We start from the raw sequence: 17,787 nt of genomic DNA, 5'->3' as shown, positions 1-17,787 counted from the left end.
TACTGCAGCCAGTTAGTTGAGTTCTTTGGGGCACTAAGAGAGTTATGATAATGGACAACTAGTTGATGGATTTATTTAACTCTGTCTTTGTTCAGTTTTGAAAGTCTGTTTAATGTTCAGAAATGTGTTTTCATTTTTTTAAATAATTGATAATTGGTTCAGACCACCTGTGCCACTGCTCCAAAATTAAGAATAAAGACACAGATCTGAAATTAAAATTCAACAGTCCCAGCTGTATCGCATTAAAAGGAAATGTTTTGACCATGACGCTGGACTGTATTGCCAGCTAGGAAGTGGAGCAACTATTTACAGCACTTGAACATGCCAGAGCTATTAAACGTGCTGATTACAGCTCCCTCTTACTCTATTTCCTATCTATTATCTCATCTATTTCTCTCATCTGTGACATACACGCATGCACACCCCTGCGCTGTATGCCACACTATAAAAATATCCAGCATCTGTTGTGGTAATCACTAGAACAGTTGTCTTTTAAATAGCTCCCCAAAAATAGCTGTCCTGCCTATAGGTCGACTACAGTATCTAGCCGTATCCTGCTGGTTGTTTTGAAAACCGTAAGACTTTGGTGAAAGCAGCCTACTGATGCAAATGAGGGAACTGCAGATGACGAAACAACATCCTGGTTTCACACATCAGCTGTGTGATAAGCACGAGTGATGTATTTCTTGCTTGTTTATTGTATTTTTAAGGGCTGTCAAACGATTACATTTTCTTAATTAATCGCATGTTTTATCACATGATTAAAACAGTTTTTAAGTACATATTAACAATGGAAAGCCATTCTTACCAGTGGATCTTGATTGGGAATCAAATGAATGCAAAGAAAGTGACTTTATGAACTTTATTTTAAGATTTGTTTATTATATATTTAATCTAGTCACACATTTGAATCTAGAGTCAATATTAGGATTGGGTATTGTTTGGTTTGGATACCCGTGCTAAAGCGGTACTTTTAACACGGTACCGGTGCCTTAATGGTGCCTGAAAAGTTAGTTAAAAAAAAGAAGGGTACTAAACAGTTGGCGACATTAAAGAACGGCTTGTTTATTTCTAAGGCCATGTCGTCAAAATGAAATGTTTAATAATAATAATGTAATAACTATAACAATAACTTATTTCACTAGTAAATAGCTGTTGAATGACAAAAACAACCACCAGATGGGAAAAGGGCATTTAACAACAACTTTGAATGCACCACGAGGCTGTAAATTACAAGTTTCATTGAACGCACCGTCTGTTCAACGGCATCCCGGTGTTGAATCCTCTACAGTAAAACATAGTCACACTTTACACCGTTTAGCGTTAGCTGTCAGCATTGTAAGTGTGTTTAATCCAGCTACTAGCTAGCGGTAGGCTAACGTTAGCTGCTGTTGAGTATAGTGTTAACTAGCTAGCGGTAGGCTAACGTTAGCTGCTGTTGAGTATAGTGTTAACTAGCGTCACGTGCAGCGGGGTTTGTGTTTCCTGTAACGTCTGTTTCAGAGCAGCAGAGAGAAGCGAAGACATATCAGTGGCACCAGAATGAGGTACCGAAATCGGCGTTGCTATTCCTCCAGCAGCAGGATGTGTTAGGAGGAAGTACGGCAAAATAGTAGCCTGACGCAAAGCCAAGAGAAGTGAAAATAAATTAATAAATGGCGGCATGCGATTAATACGATTACAATAAATGTACACATTATGCTCGGTCCTTAATCGCATCGCGATTAACGCGTTAATGCTGACAGCCATCATTTTTTTTCTTTCTGTACATATTAGGATAAAATTGTGTTTGTAAGCATGCACAGTCTGTTTACATGTGCATGTCTGAGCTCGTCTGTTTAGTTATGCTGTACAGAAAGGTGTGAACTCAGAAGAGTAGCTGTGAACCCCTTTGGTTGAAGATTAATTGCCTTAATTGCGTTAGCGCTGCACAGTGGCTTCAGTGGAAAGGGAACTAGTGTCACCAGCTGGGTAATCCATCTTCATAGCGGCAGCCCCCTTTATTTCTGCAGAGGACCAGTGCAGAGGGGTGGGGGGGCGCAGGGGGAGGGGGGGGGGATGTCTTATCTACCCCAGACAACCCTGCAGGGACGAGGTTTAGATGACATCAGCTGGAACAAAGCAGCTGAGAGCGCAGAGCAGGTCCTGCTGATAAGTGTGTAACTGGGCCATGTCAGCCATGGAGAGCAGCCTAAAAAGCACACCATTTCAATATGTCATTGGCAGGAGGAAATCAAGTTTGTTAGGGGGCTCACAACAAACACACTCAGTCAGCTGTCCTCTCATGAGCCGCTGCAGGATGTGCTGACGTCCCGATGCTGCTCAACACCATATTTTAAAGACTGGGAGTACAGTATTAATAGCTATCGGCTTTGGCAGTCATGCATATATTTGTGCTGGATCTTTTAATCCTTTGAAGACTGTGTTTACCACTGGAAGGAGGCATTACAGTGCTTTGGGTGTGGCTGGGACAAACCCCCTCACTTTTGTTTTCAGACGCAACATCAGCACAGCAGACATGTTGCCTTGTTGCGTGTTGTGGTGCACATAACAAAAGAAGATGATCTAATGCTTTAGTTTACAAAATATGTTATTTATACATAGCCTTAATAGTTTTGCTCCTTAGCATTCTTACTCCAGTCCCCTCCTCTCCTCCCCCAGGAGTGAGAAATCCAGCACGCCTCAGGTATCCATGGCAATTCCATTTAGTAAGTGCGGTCCAAAAGGTCATACATCTAAGAGAGGTTTGAGATATGGCAGTGTGATGCAAATGCTTTATGCTAAAATGTTCTTTTCTTTTATTGTACTGAATTTCGAGGTTATGCATCATACCTCTCAAAAAAGGTTTTTAGACTGCGGGGGGGGGGGAATATGAACCCTGCTGGTGGCTGGATTTCCTTGGCAAGCACAATTTGATCCTCTATGTGTATTATAATTGCTGAGGGGAGATGATGCTCCAAGAACAAAATGCACCTGGCAAACTGCTTCCCAGTCAAAATGCCAGTTGGGCTTCCACTGTGTCCGTAGGTGCACACATCACAGATGACACACAATTAGGGAAGCAGTGATTGTGAAATTCTGGGCCGAGACCCATGTTAAAAATAACAATTTGTCCGATAGCCAGTTTTGTTGTTGTTGTTGTTTCCCCTTTTTGTGACAGGGAAATGAAGAAATCCACATTATAAAAAAATAACTGAACTGTTTTAAAGTCATCTTTATGACACTATCTATAAATGAGCACAAATTCAATTATACAAACTTATGAACCAACTTTTATTATATCCTTTTGTTACATGAAAAATAACTGCTAGCAGTCATTGTGCACTTGGGAGTGTACATTTGAGTGACATCTTTGAACAAGGTGAGCACGGGATCTTGTTGCCAAGGAAACATCTGATCAAAGTTGTATCAGTTCTTTCTTACCCCACATTAGTGGTTTCAAACAGCGAGAGATGTACAGTCCCAGGGCACATAGAAAGAAACGTAAAGGAAGGATACTAGCGAAAAGAGGGGGAAACTAGAGACGGTATATAATGTCTCCCAAATATCAGCAATGTTAAATTAATATACCAATGGCTAGTCTTTGTAAAGCTGTCAGAACCTTTCCTGTATTGAGTGCAACTGCAAACTATTTGCAGCATATTGCGATATTTTTCATGGCAATACTGTATTGATACACAGACGCCAAGTATCGATCTTTTATTATATATGTGTTTGTCAGTTTGTCTGCTTGACAATCCCATTTTGCAGCAATAAAATTGAAGTGAGATGACCAAACATTTATCTTTTTAGATAAAACAGATGACTTCAGTTTTCCTTTTGGGGACATCATTTCAAATTAAAAAATTTAAAGTTGGAAAAAAGGCAATAAATTGCAATGTATCGCAGAATATCGAATATGTTTAAAATCGCAATAATATCGTATAGTGAGGTAAGTATCGTGATTATATCGTATCGTGAGGCTGCTGGTGATTCCCACCGTACTGAATATACAAAACACATAGTGAGATGTGAAAATCAACACGGTGTGAATATTACCTTCTTTTATTTTTTTTAAATTAAAAAAAATAAATATTAAGTACATAAGGTTAGTCCTTGATGCATTTACTAAAACCTTGTCTACTACAATAACCGACTCACTGTTGTATGCCTCCTCCAACCAGTCAAGTTGCAGTTTACATCCATGTTGGTCCTGCCTCTTTTAATATATGTAGTAAAGACTTTTAAGGAATTCAATAAAAAGGTATTAGGTGTATTTTTTGTTAAAACATGGATGCTTCACACACATTTTCAACCTGGCAGCACAGACCTTTGACCACTAAATTATAATCATCATCCTTGAGTCCAAGTGGATGTTTGTGCCAAATTTGAAGAAATTTCCACAAGGTGATCCTGAGATATCCCGTTGTTACCACAAGCTTAATGGTGGGGTCCGTAGGTGTAGAAGACATCAGTCGTGTTTGCAGTGTGCGGATGGGTGAATGTATGGTGTGATGTGTGTTGTATGGTGCAGCAAACCAAACAAAGGACAACATGTTGATATGGATGCAGTAGGCCGAGCTAGAGAGAGAATGAGACTCCCAGGAGGGCAGTCCTTCATGCCTTCTGCAAGCCACGCCCAGATGGCCAGGTACAGACAACCCTCCCAGCTCCACCTACCCGCCCTCTCCCAGTACCTGCAGAACAAAGGAGCAGAACGTGACAGGCGGGCAGAGTGGGAGGGGTCGTCACATCGTTCACAAAAATCAGACGGATAGAAGGACGGATGGATAGACGGAGGGACTGACGGCCTGAAAACATAATGCCTCTGGCCACGCCAGCGTGGAGACATAAAAAAATATATATGCATATTGTTGCCAAGAAATCTCACAGCAACCGTTGTCATTTGGCCTGCTTGGCCAGTGATCAAAATAGCCTTTATTGCTTAGTTTGGTTGTGAAATGATAAGACAGAAACACTAATCTTGCTGGAAAACACTCCCTCTTCAGTGGTTTAAAGTGTCTAAATCAACACTGCCTTATTCATCAGTGCATTCACTGTGGGTCAGTACAAACAAGCTGCGTCTTAATCACACATTTACATTGTAGATCACAGCTTATTTACACAATCAGTTGGGATGGCCATGGGTTACAAACTACAGTTAGCAGGCTAAAGACTAGGAATGTTTACAGCACTGGCTTCTGGCCTGATGGCAGGAATTGTTGGCATCTCTGACCAGAATGGTTGCTGTGGTTAGGACATAAGAGAGTACAATGTGTGTAAGATAAGTTCGAAAAATGAAAGTAAAGCCTAAATTGGCATGTCATAGTCCTGTTGCCTCTAACAGTGATGCAAGACATTTTGTCCACTTTCCCAACAAGCCCACATAGCGACAGTTGTGTACCATGAGACGTCTATCCCTTTACAATGTTCTACATCTGGGAGGACCCATCGGGCTTAAGAATTCTATTTCACATGGAAAGTGGAAGCTAGCAAGCTAGGCTAACTAGCTGATTTGATTCGAATCACGACATGGAGAAACGCACAGAATCACAGAGTAAAGTATGTGCTCAAATCACAAAGTAATGGCAACATCGTTGGTCACTAGCTGGTGAACTACATTTCAGTTTCTTCATTTTGGTAATTACAATTTTGACCAAACAAAATTATATAATAATTATATATAAATATGTTGATATCTGAGCAAAAAACAATTTTAATTTCAGTTTGACTTTAAAGATCACAGATTATCATGTGCTATCACTCACAGAATTTACTATGGGTCACAAAATATGTTTGTTGTTTCACCTCTCATCTTTTGAATATAACAGATGTGAGCCTAACTACCAATGATGGCCTATAGATATGCTATCTATATTTATATTTGTCACATTTAACTCTGTAATACTGGCAAGAAGACGATGTGGAAAATGTTTTTGTAGTTCCCAATATTTTAAATCTGTATGGAAAAGAAATCGGGTCAACACAGTTTATATCTCATTACACAGTAATTCCATGTTTAACATGTCCAAATTACACATGCCTTTCTAATAGTATAATTATAATAATTCTGCATCAAATCTCAAAAGTGGCCACATCCGAGGAGCTTGACACACTAATGGTTGTTTCAAAGTCTGCGCAATTGACTTTGAGAACTCAAATGCCGTTGGGAAGTTGGCCCGAATGTCAGCCCCTGCTTCCACCCATATTTCTTTTTTTATCACTTGTCACAAATTGAGCTCAGATCTACACTTTGAGGCCTCTTTAATTCTGCTTTTTACTTTTGCCAAACTATTGACACACACACGTTGAAGAGCGAGTGTGGCGTATGAGTCACTGAGCATAAGCAATTACTATCGAAGGATGTTCTCTGACTCATTTCGTGCCTGGAGCTGTTTTAAAAAGCATCTGCTAGGTGTGTTTATGGCTTTAAGTGGTGTTTGTCAATGCCAGAGCTGTAGGTGCAAACTTAAGACTTAAAGACTTTCAAGATTAAAGTAGCTCAAAAGCAGTGTTGGGAAGGATACTTTCAAAACGTATTCCGTTAACAGAATACAGAATACATGCCCAAAAATGTAATTTGTAACGTATTCCGTTACGTTACTCAATCTGAGTAACGTATTCTGAATACTTGGATTACTTCCACATTGAATTCCATTTTATAAGGGTAGGATTGCGGCCATCACATACAGCTTACTAAACAGGCCTATTCTGGTGTGTTCTTCTGTTCCAACTGGCTGAATGTGTACCTAAACAACCAGATAGATTGTTGTATTTGTAGTCCCGAACGGCATACTACAAAAATCTAACCGCAGTCTAAGCTACCACGAGCTAATTTTAGCTAACGTTAGCTAGCATGTCAAACGGGGCTAGTCTTTCAACGGCTCTGGGGCTAGTAAATCAGCACGTAGGAGAATGTAAAGTCACACGTCAACTATAAAATAGCAAGGTGACCAGTAAAACTACAGCAGACGACTACCCCTGGCTAATTAAACAAAATAACTTACTTTAAGATGCTTCTTCAGGTTGGAGGTGGAGGAATTTGGACGCTGAAAGGAAGTTGGTTGCTGGCAAGCAGAAAGTTGCACTGCACAGTTATATTAATAGAAACGCATTCCTGCCCTGGCTCTGTTGTGCCGGTTCCGGCTCCATCTCTACCGCTATCAGTGTTCACGTAAATAGCTCATTTTTTCATTTTCATATTGGGGCTTCTGGGAAATGCATGGAGTTGCGAGAGTGAATAAACTCGTGAAACAGATTAGTATCGTCATGTAATCTATTGATTTCAACAATGTAACTGTATTCTAAATACCAACTATTTAAATTGTAACTGTAATGGAATACAGTTACTCATGATTTGTATTCTGAATACGTAACGCCGGTACATGTATTCCGTTACTCCCCAACACTGCTCAAAAGTGGCTCACTGAGTTAAAGTGAGAAGACACAAGAGGGCATCTGTATGTTGTCCGGATGTTGATAAGTCCATTAGTCTGTAGAGGGAACAGCACTTGCTATAACTGGATCGGCCAGATTCTATCTGTAGTCATGACCCCCTGGTACACTGTCCCTCTTGCATATTGTATATCCCTCCTACATTGGCAGAGCAAATAAGCATGGCTGTCACGTAAATGAAGAGATGTCTCGCAGAGTGATCTCCATTTATAGGCCCATCTGCTCTGCCAGACGCACTCCAGAAAGAATCAGTGTCAGGAGAACACCAAAATTGTGGAAGAGGCATAGCAGCCAGCTTTGCATTAATTTGCTTATCGCGTATCTTCTTATCTTTTCAGGATGCCTTTGTTCTGTTTCAAGGAGATTTTAATAAGAGTCCCATCAAATGTCTCGGGGCTTAATTTTATAATGGCTTGGAATTAATAAGCGCTGTATGGGAACAGGTGTATTAATAAAGGTGGTGATTAAATGATTCGTATGAACGGACGGCCCATAACTGGTATTTCAGGATTCTCATTCTTAGGCTGCATGCTGTTATTCTTATTAAAAACATTGTTTCTCATGTTTAAATGTCGCTTCACATTATTTCTCATCAGATCTCTAATTTCCTCATTTGCCTCTAATTGAACATCTGCTTGTGAAGTGGAGTTCTGACTCTCTATGGAGGTTAGCAGTGTGAGTGAGCAGCTCCAGGCCTGAATACTGAAGACTTAAATGTGCCCAGAAGGAATTAATTCATTACTTTGCCTTGACGAAAGTTTTACTACCTGACAAGTGCTGCTGTGGACAGCTGACTGGTGCTTTTCATTTTGGCTTTGCCTACACCTCTCCACCCTGGCTGTATAGCTTAAAAAGGAGTGTGGTCCCTTTGACTGAGAACGGGAGCAAACGGAGGATTAGTGCTTTGCTGATCCTGGCAGCTGCAGACAAACGACCGACAATGTTCAGAGGTGCCTGCTAGCACACATATTCGCATAGCAAATTACTGTAAATGTTTTATTTATCCAAACATGTCTCAGAGTTAGAGTTCCTCAGGAGGCAGACATAATCTCATTGGTTGGTTGAAACCTCGGTAGTCAGAGCCACATTTCTACTTTTTGAAAGAAAGTCAGGTAAATGGACTGAACTTGATTAGGAGGCTAATGAAGGGATTCATTAGTTAAAAGCAAATCTTTCTCTTTTTAAAATCCTTTCATAACTATGGCATGCATGATGTTGGAAGGTCAGCAGGGAAGCTCACATTGAAGGCTATAGGCAAGTAGGACTCATTTGAACATGAAAGGCAGCTACTGCAGGCTAACTAGCACACCCAGATGACTTAATATGGCTTGAATATATTTAATTTAACAGAAAGTAGCAAGACTGCAAGGCTTTATAATCCTAGCTTTTCTTCTGCCTTCTGTTGTTTCGTGCCTTGTGTCTAACCCTTGGCCATTGTGCTACCCAAGTCATCTGGGACAGACTCTACATCGGCCTTTGCTTGTCAGTCATGATCACAGGCATTCATTTCAATTTGTTGTTGTATTTTTAGAACAAAATTAGATCAATTTACCTTCCAGCCATTATGGCCGTGCCCATCCCAGCACATCACTCACAGACAGAGTATATCCTTTAAATCATAAAGACTTGAGATAATGCAGTGCCATAAAGTTTTGATATCTTTCAATCCGACTGCACATTTGATATCATTAGCCATTTTTGCAGTTTTTTTCCTCTGCTTGAGAAGGGGGGTGTAAAACACATCTCTGCGAAGAATATGGTGCTGACTGACCCTTCCAACCCTTGTTCATTGTGTTACCCAAGTCACTTCAGTGTCATTTCAGTCGTTGAAAATGAATCACTAGTTTGATATATTTGTGGCTCTAAGCAGGGAGGACTGCACCATGTGTGTCACATGCTGTGATTATCAGATCAATTTGGATTAGATGAACAAGAAGCTCATGATCTTGACATTGCTCACTGCTATGAACCCTAATCATCAAAATGACTTTGTTAGGCCATGCGTGCACAGAATCATGCTTTATTTTATATATGCAACATGGTAGATTATCTTTGTTAAGATCTATTTTAAGAGGGTTAAGAGTTTTGAGATCAGTCACAGTATCAACTTAACATTCATAGTTGGCTTATTTGTCCAACTCGAACCTCAGTTGCCTATTTGCCAAACCCCTTCCACAAACAGTGATTGTCTAATCATAGATTAGTAACTAAGCAACAGCCAGCCTTTCGAGCTTTGGATTTAAAACAGTGTGCATGGAGAGTTTGGATTCCAGTGTATTTTTGTTTAGCCTAAAGTGCAGGCTAAATGTTAGCGCCTCTGTCCTGCTCTGTCTTGAAGTTTACACCCAGCAACCCCAGCCACCTCATTATCTGAGATGGCGGTACTGTTCTGCCGTTACATGTTTTGTCTTGCATTAGAGACATCTAGTGATGTAAACTTATATTGCATTTGTGTAGTTATATGTAAAACCCTCCTCTCTTTTCATGAAGTCCCTTCTTTTCTTCTGCCTCTACTGAGAACATATTGAAGTTACTTTTCTTTTACTTTTTACCTTTGGTAGCTTTTGAAGATCAAAGTCTTTTTTACAAAAATGTAAAGATCCTACCTTAAAGCCCTACACTCTACTCTGTTTTCCTGGGTCTTTATTTCAAGGGTGTAATGTAAGCTATCTGGTAACCTAACCTGTACAAAGCAAGAGTAGAATAGGTACTTTTGCAGTGATTAGTCTTCGTCCTTAAAGGAACGCGCCAATTTATTGGGACTTGAGCATACTCACCGTATCCCCCAGAGTTAGATAAGTCCATACATACCCTTCTCATCTCTGTGCGTGTTGTAACTCTGTCTGACGCCCCCACCGCTAGCCTAGCTTAGCACAGATCCAGGAGGTAACTGGCTCCATCTAGCCTACTGCTCCCAATAAGTGACAAAATAACGCCAACATTTTCCTATTCATATGTTGTGATTTGTATAGTCACAGCCATCTGGCTGTGTCACATGAGACACAGCCATCTTCTAACTGTATATAAACTGGGAACTATATTCTCAGAAGGCCAAGCACTGCTATGTGGGCAGAGTGATTAGCGTAACACCTGAAAAGCACCGTTGTCACTCTCTGCTCCTCACCACGGTGCTTCTCAGGTGCTGCGAGCAAATCACTCCACCCAAGTAGCAGAAGTAGCAGTGCTTCGCCTTCTGAGAATATAGTTCCCAGTATATATACGGTTAGAAGATGGCTGTGTCTCGTGTGACCTTGTTATTTGTACACACTGTGACTCTACAAATCACAACATGTAAATAGGAAAATGTTGGCGTTATTTTGTCACTTATTGGGAGCAGTAGGCTAGTTGGAGCCGGTTACCTTCTGGATCTGTGCTAAGCTAAGCTAGCGGTGGGGACGTCAGACAGAGTTACGACACGCACGGAGATGAGAAGGGTATGTATGGACTTATCTAACTCTGGGGGATACGGGGAGTAAGCTAAAGTCCCAATAAGTCGCCGTGTTCCTTTAAAGCATTTACTGTTTCAAAATACAAACAATAAAGCATAAATCAAACTTCTGTTTTACTTGTCCAAATATGTAAGCTAAGCAGCTGAAACGGGGTTATGACTCTTTTTTTTTCATTATACTTATTGGAGATTAGCTAACAGTCAATTGATGAATTGATAAATTCAGTGATGCATTTTCCAGACTTTAATCTTGTGGCAAAACACTGAGTGTAGTCTGTCTCTGATACTCTTAAAATACATACAGTAACAGTAACACTACACTACATTACATACAGTCACACTTTTTTTCAATGCTCTACAAGGGTGTATGTGCATTGGTCTCCTGTTCATTTTTTCAGGAAAACTTAAATCCGAGGTTTTACTGAACCACTAAGAATGCAGAAAAGAGAAATAGCAAGGAGGAAAGACGGACACAGAGCACGCTTTGTATATACATATTTTTAAATTATAGCCAAATTGACATTTTAAACTCAACTATTTAACATGCCTCTGACTTCTGGTCAGAGTGATCTATATTGAAGGACACGTCCCTGATGGACAGACTCTACATCGGCCTTTGCTTGTCAGTCATGATCACAGGCATTCATTTCAGTTTGTTGTTGTATTTATAGAACAAAAAAATGATTAATAGATCAATTTACCTTTCAGCCGTTATGGCCGTGCCTCCCACATCCCAGCGCATCACTCACAGACAGAGTATATCCTTTAAATCATAAAGACTTGAGATGATGTAGTGTCATAAAGTTTTGATGTCTTTCCATCCGACTGTACATTTGATATCATTTGCAGTTTTTGCAGTTTTTTCCTCTGCTGGAGAAGGGGGGGGGGTTGTAAAACACATCTCTGCGGTGCTGACTGACAAAGTCAAATAAGTCTTAGACCAGAGATAAAGTGAATTCTGAGATGTTTTCTGAGATTAGGTCCAAACCCTCTTTACCCGTGTGCATCCCATGTACTGGTCGTTGGGATTATTTTTATCTGTTAGACCTTGGCTGATATCATTTTTCAAAGTGAGAATCCGCCAACGCAGCATGAGTAATCCATCTTGGTTCCTCTGACAATTTCCTGTGGAACATGTGTGTGCTCTTTATTCCTGAAGGGATACCTCTGCACACAAAAAGAGATGAATATCTCTGGAAGGGGGATAAACCAGGAGAGCAATTTGTGATTAAAGGAATCCTTTGTAAGTACATTCGCAAACCTCTCTGCAGCCCATGCTGATGTGACTCACTCTCACAATGCAATTACCAACACAAACGCAACATGTTCCACAGGCGGGAATTAAGACATACTCAATCAGACTGCTTCATTAAGACACCTTCCTATAAAAAAAAATCCACACTTTTACAGAACATTTATTCTGAGAGGGTTCATTTGCACTGAGACTTTTTATTGTTGTTTTTTTCATTATAGGCACTGATAACAAGTTAACAATATTTCCATGCCTGGTGACATTATGTGCTCCTGAGCACTTTTTTCCCTTTATTGTTGAAGTGAGACCAGATACCAAAATGTCTAATACATTTAATTTCATTCATCTCAGCATTAAGAAAATTGAGGCTCAACTTTTCTTGTTATTTAGAAAATAAATCCAGAAATGGAACATCTAATTTAAAGGTGCTCTAAGCGATGTCACGCGTTTTTTAGGCTACAACATTTTTTGTCGCATACAGCAAACATCTCCTCACTGTCCGCTATCTGCCTGTCCCCAACAACGTGGTCTCTGTAGACAGCCCAGGCTCCACAAATGGCAACAAAAACAAACTGCGCCAACCTGCACCACCAAACATAACAAACGGTGTTCCAGCCAACAAGAAGCATTTGGGGGTGGGGGTTGGGGGGTTAGTGCGCGTGCACATGAAGGGGGGTGTGGGAAGTGGAGGCGAGAGAAACATGAAGAGAGCTGTCCTAGACAACGACAATACAACGACAATACTTCGAACGTCAACAAGAAGTGAGGTCGCCCAACATCGCTTAGAGCACCTTTAAATAAATTGCCTAACAAACATTACCTAGGACTGTTAGTATTATAATGCAGTGCACAAGTGTACAAGTCCTGCTGTATCTCTTAAAAAAGTCATACAAAAAAAGAAAGAAAAAGCTCTATTTATCCTACCAGTTGAGGCTATGGGGAAGAACTTACCATTTGTTTCCCTGCTTACATTATGATAATACACACTGGAGCAGTAGCGGAGTAGTAGATTAATACTTGGTTCAGAGCCCAGCGCCCCTGTCCCCTGGTTGTGTTTTTATCTAACAACAATATTGCCAAAGAAACTTTAATGCTAACCGTTGCCCTGGTGACAATTTCCAATACACAGGGAACCAAAAGGAATGTAATTTCAAGTATTGCACTCCACTGTTAATGTAGCCCAGCAGAAAAGAAGAGCACATAACTCGGCTTCCAGTTGCAGAGTTTGCCTTTGTTGAGACTTGGAGATTGAGTGCTTATTTTGTGTCAGTCATTCTTATTCATTTGCTCTGTGTTAAAGCAAGCGCTCCCCGCAACAGCCCTTGCAAAGGCACTTGTTATATTGTTGTTGAACTTTGATTGACACCTCCAAAAGATCCCTGTCAGACGGGCATTTTCTACTTGATTGAGGGTATTTGTCTGCAAGGTACAGTGCTTTTGTACTGCGAGGGTAAACTGTAATCGAGCTGCCGAGGGATTGATTTGTGCTTCCCTTTTGGCTACCAGGTATTTTAATGCGATCAGGCCGAGCTCTGAATGACTGGCATATTTAGACCACAACTCCTCCTCCTGTACTCGGTTTCTTCATCCCACCAACTGTCATCTTGCTCACAAAAGTGCTGTCCAAACCTGCCCTGGAGCATTATAAATACTCCAAATGTTAAACCCAAAAGCATCCAAAGCATGTTAAATTTAGTCGGGCACGTCTTTACATTTCAAATACCCTCAAAGCTAATCATCTCCTACCATTAGAACCGTGTGGTAATGCTCTGATCATTTGCTGCAGTCAGCTAATGATCCCTGTGACAAGTTGAGAGTCATTGGTACAGGTCTGAGTACAGCTGAAATCAATATCAATTACACCTATATCGGAGAATTGTCAAAAGTAAATGCCCAGGTGTCCTTGTTCCTCCAGCGTGAGCCAATCGCTTTGTTGAATGAAAGAACAACAAAAATAAATAACGTCAAGAGCGTACCTGCTTTGTGGTCTCTAATTGATGGTTAACCTTGATGTTGACAACATCACAAGACAAAAGAACGCATATTCATTTAGTCATGATGCTGCATAAAGCAGACATCTGAGAAAGTGAACCGCAGTTGCATTGTGCTCGGCAGGTTGTACAGTCCTGGGTCTGTGCTGCACAGCTTGGCTTGATTTATGCTACTGACAAGGCCGTTTCTCTCCAGCACAGCACTCTGTGGGGAACCTTAGGAGAGACAGCCTTTCAATTTATCTCAGACAACCCCTCCCCCATATACACTTCAGGGTTTTTAAAGCAGCCAAGAGCATAGATCAACACCTAAAGCTAGGTCCCACCCCTTGTCCCAGCTCAGAGGATGTGGTGACCTCGCCTCTTTCTCCGCACATTCGCCACATTACAGCCTCTCACCTCCAGTGCTGTTAGCAACACTGACATTTTTGATACAATTATGATTAGAAACATCACCTGCAGGTAGGTCGATGATGGTCAATGTGGGTCGGAAATAGTAACACAGGCCCACCTTATCTGGGAGCTTACCATGGCAGGCAAACACAATATCAAACACATCCCCTGCAGTACTTTTTTCACACTTACTTATTTTTCTTCCATTGACTTGTCTGGTATTTGGAAGTGGATGGGTGCTTCAATGGTGAGTGGAGCACACTGTGTGGGCACTGAGGCAATAGTCTTTGTGTAAAAAAGGCCTTGGCTGGGACTAATTATTTGGTAGAAATACCGTAAGCTTGCAACGAGCTCTCTTCTTGTGGTCTCATGGCTGAGTAATCCCACTGATAGAATCTTAACCCCTATTTTCACAAGCCGGATTTATTTACCCTGTTAATTAAGTAGAGACGCATACAGGCCTCCACCCTGCAGTCATGCTACCAATCAGCCATGGCATCTCAGAGTCACTAAGTATTCATGAACAGTCCTGCTTGAAACCCCTCAAATCAGGATCTAATCTGTGATTAGGCATATTGTTGTTGTTGTATGCTGAATTTTTATGAGTGCACTGCTATTCTTCGACGGCATTAGCGAGTTAGTGTGTTTATGTAGAAAGCGTGCTAACACAATTCTAATATTTGAGCATGAGGCTCCAGCTGCTGCCATTAGAAACTTGCTCTAAATTCCAGACCCACGCTTATTTCAAAGTCGCTGCTCTCAACGCACTATTTTCTTCTTTTTTTTTTGTGGCTCATTATTTGGATTGTGGCAGTTTCCTTTCACAATGTAGAATTTATCAAACAGATCAAAGACAAAATATGTCTGAATGAAACCTCAAAACCAGGCTTTCAAATGCCTTTTTGATTGTGGGGAAGCTTACAAAAAGGCAACGTCTGCATCTGTTAACAGCATCTCAAAGAGAATGTAAGGAAATAACAAAAACAGGCTTTTACTTTGGACCAGGCTCTTTCCTGCGATTTCCACTTCACAGTGCCGGTGATAGCTGCTCTGTGACTGATGTTATTTGTCTCTTTCATCTTGTCACAGAGCAGGGAGGATCAACACTGTACAGGCCCTGTCCTCAGAGGCTTGATCTCACCCAAAATACACACCTGTGTTTTTTAGGATTACACAAGTGCATTTGGCCATCTCGCCTTGTTCAAAATAATCGCCTCCTTTTAGGAGAATTATTGCTTTGTCCATTAAACCTGTGTGAGGCAAGGATGAAAGGAGTGGCACTCTTGTTCATCTCACCTGTGAATTATTGATACCTGCCCCTCCGCTGGCTTCTCCCGGGATGGAGGTGGGAAATGTCTCTTCATATAATGGGCACATCGCACAGACATGTTGTCAGTGCCGTGGCAGAGACAAGGGAAGGCCGGAGCAAAACTGAAAAGTGTTAATAGTAAGCCTTCATCTCTTATTCACCGCTGCTGTGCCTCGGTTGACTTGTACTGTATTTGACCTCATCTGCTCTTCCATTAGCCTCAGACTAAAATGACGAACACTTATGCAGACAGCCTGTCTGCTCATCTTTCTGTACTGTCTGTGAAAGAGAAGCACTTCCCCAGTCTTCATATAATGCTTCAAAAAAGGTAGACAATGCGGTGAACGGCTACAGTCTTGGTTCCACAGGAGGGCTACTGAGGATTTAACTCACCATAAGAGCCATTGTGCTCACATGCGGGCACCATTGCTCGCTCTCGGCAGAGCCTCCTCTTACAAGTACAAGTAACATGATAGCTATTTTGTCCCTGAAGATAAGTGGATTATGGATAAACAGAGCGCAAAGCACAAAAGCAGGTATTTAGTTCTGTTGAGGTGGTGCTGTGAGCCTTGTGCTGGTTGACTTGAATGGGGTTAGAGCTCGTGCTATTTGAAATAATGTTCTCTTTCAGTGTTTTTTTTACTGATTGCAAAAAGGCCACTAGTGAATAGATAATAGATGCATATGTGGTAAAATGTCACTGTTAACCTTAAGATAACATGAGTCATCAGATAAACTTTGTTAAATGCACAGAGCGCCAGCAATGCAATTTAATTAATGAATTGTAGTTGTTTTAATTGTGCTTACTCTGCTCAGGGTTATGGCCAGTTATAGGACTGTGGTGCCATTTAATGGCCCATTCTCTTCAAATTGATCAGCCTCCCGGTTTGATGTCAGTAACTGTGGGCCATCCCACACAGCGATATGCCCCTCGTGTAACGAATGGTCATTGTTGGCTACTTTGCATTCAGCACTTTTGTCTCAGCCTGCTATAAACCAAAATGTCTCCACTCAGCAGCACCATGTGGTTTTAGAAGTAGATTATCTTACACTGACTGTCTCTGCATTTTCTTATCACATCCACCACTTTAAAAATACTCCAAGTAGACAGTGAAGCAGAGGGGGTGGATATAACACTATGTCAAACCGGATCAACCACATTTCACAAGTACATCCAGTTAAATGCATCCCTGATGCATTCAAGAAAACACCCCTGCTCACATAACAGAAAGAGTTGATGAACTGTTTTCTGTGCCATGTGTCATTCAGACTTCTACCATGGCTATTAAACACATTAAGCTCACTGTTTTCAGTTCAGACTGTATTTTCAATTAACGGTAACTATCAAACGGTTGTTTTAAATCAATTAAAAGCAGTAGAGGAATACGTTTAAGCTGCCTGCAGGAAGTGACATCAGTCTAGAAAGCTATTGTGCTGATACACAGGGTCTGTTACTTTGAATTTTGGTCCTGTTGCACTGTTAATGAATGCAGTTTTTGAATACAGTAGAGACAGACCAACATTATCATTCATTTGGATGCTTCTGGCTGCATATTGAATGTATGTCCAAAATCCCTTGTATATATCCTTTGGTCTCTACCAACTCTTGATAAAAAAAAGAAGATGCTGTAAAGACTATAAATTTGATGGGAAATGCAGATAATTCTCTGTTGATTTGTCATTTCAAGTGACACCTTTCACAATACACATATGTTAATATAAAAATATTGATTGGTGCAGCTTTAAGTGTTTATGTGTGTTCCTGCAAATGTGTGGAATAACGCACACATGTCGTCCAAATGTGTGGAATAACGCACACATGTCGTCCAAATGTGTGGAATAACACACACAGTTCCTGCATATGTGTGGAACAACGCACACGTTTGCGTATGAAGGCCACACATCTTCCCCTCACAATCAGGCTGACGCCATTTCAAATTTACAGTTTGCAGATTCAGCA

The 17,787-nt window shown here is 40.9% G+C and overlaps 1 protein-coding gene across 2 annotated transcripts in view; it reads left to right on the top strand.

Annotated features, from left to right (window-relative positions):
• The window catches only part of cntn4 (contactin 4), a 163,069-nt gene that overhangs the window by 119,775 nt on the left and 25,507 nt on the right, over positions 1-17,787 (top strand). The gene's annotated exons all lie outside the window — the stretch shown is intronic.

Source organism: Sander vitreus, chromosome 4 (assembly GCF_031162955.1).
Source record: "Sander vitreus isolate 19-12246 chromosome 4, sanVit1, whole genome shotgun sequence".
Classification (NCBI taxonomy): domain Eukaryota; kingdom Metazoa; phylum Chordata; class Actinopteri; order Perciformes; family Percidae; genus Sander; species Sander vitreus.
Note: the sequence above shows the minus strand (reverse complement) of the source record. Positions and strands in the feature narration are given on the sequence as shown.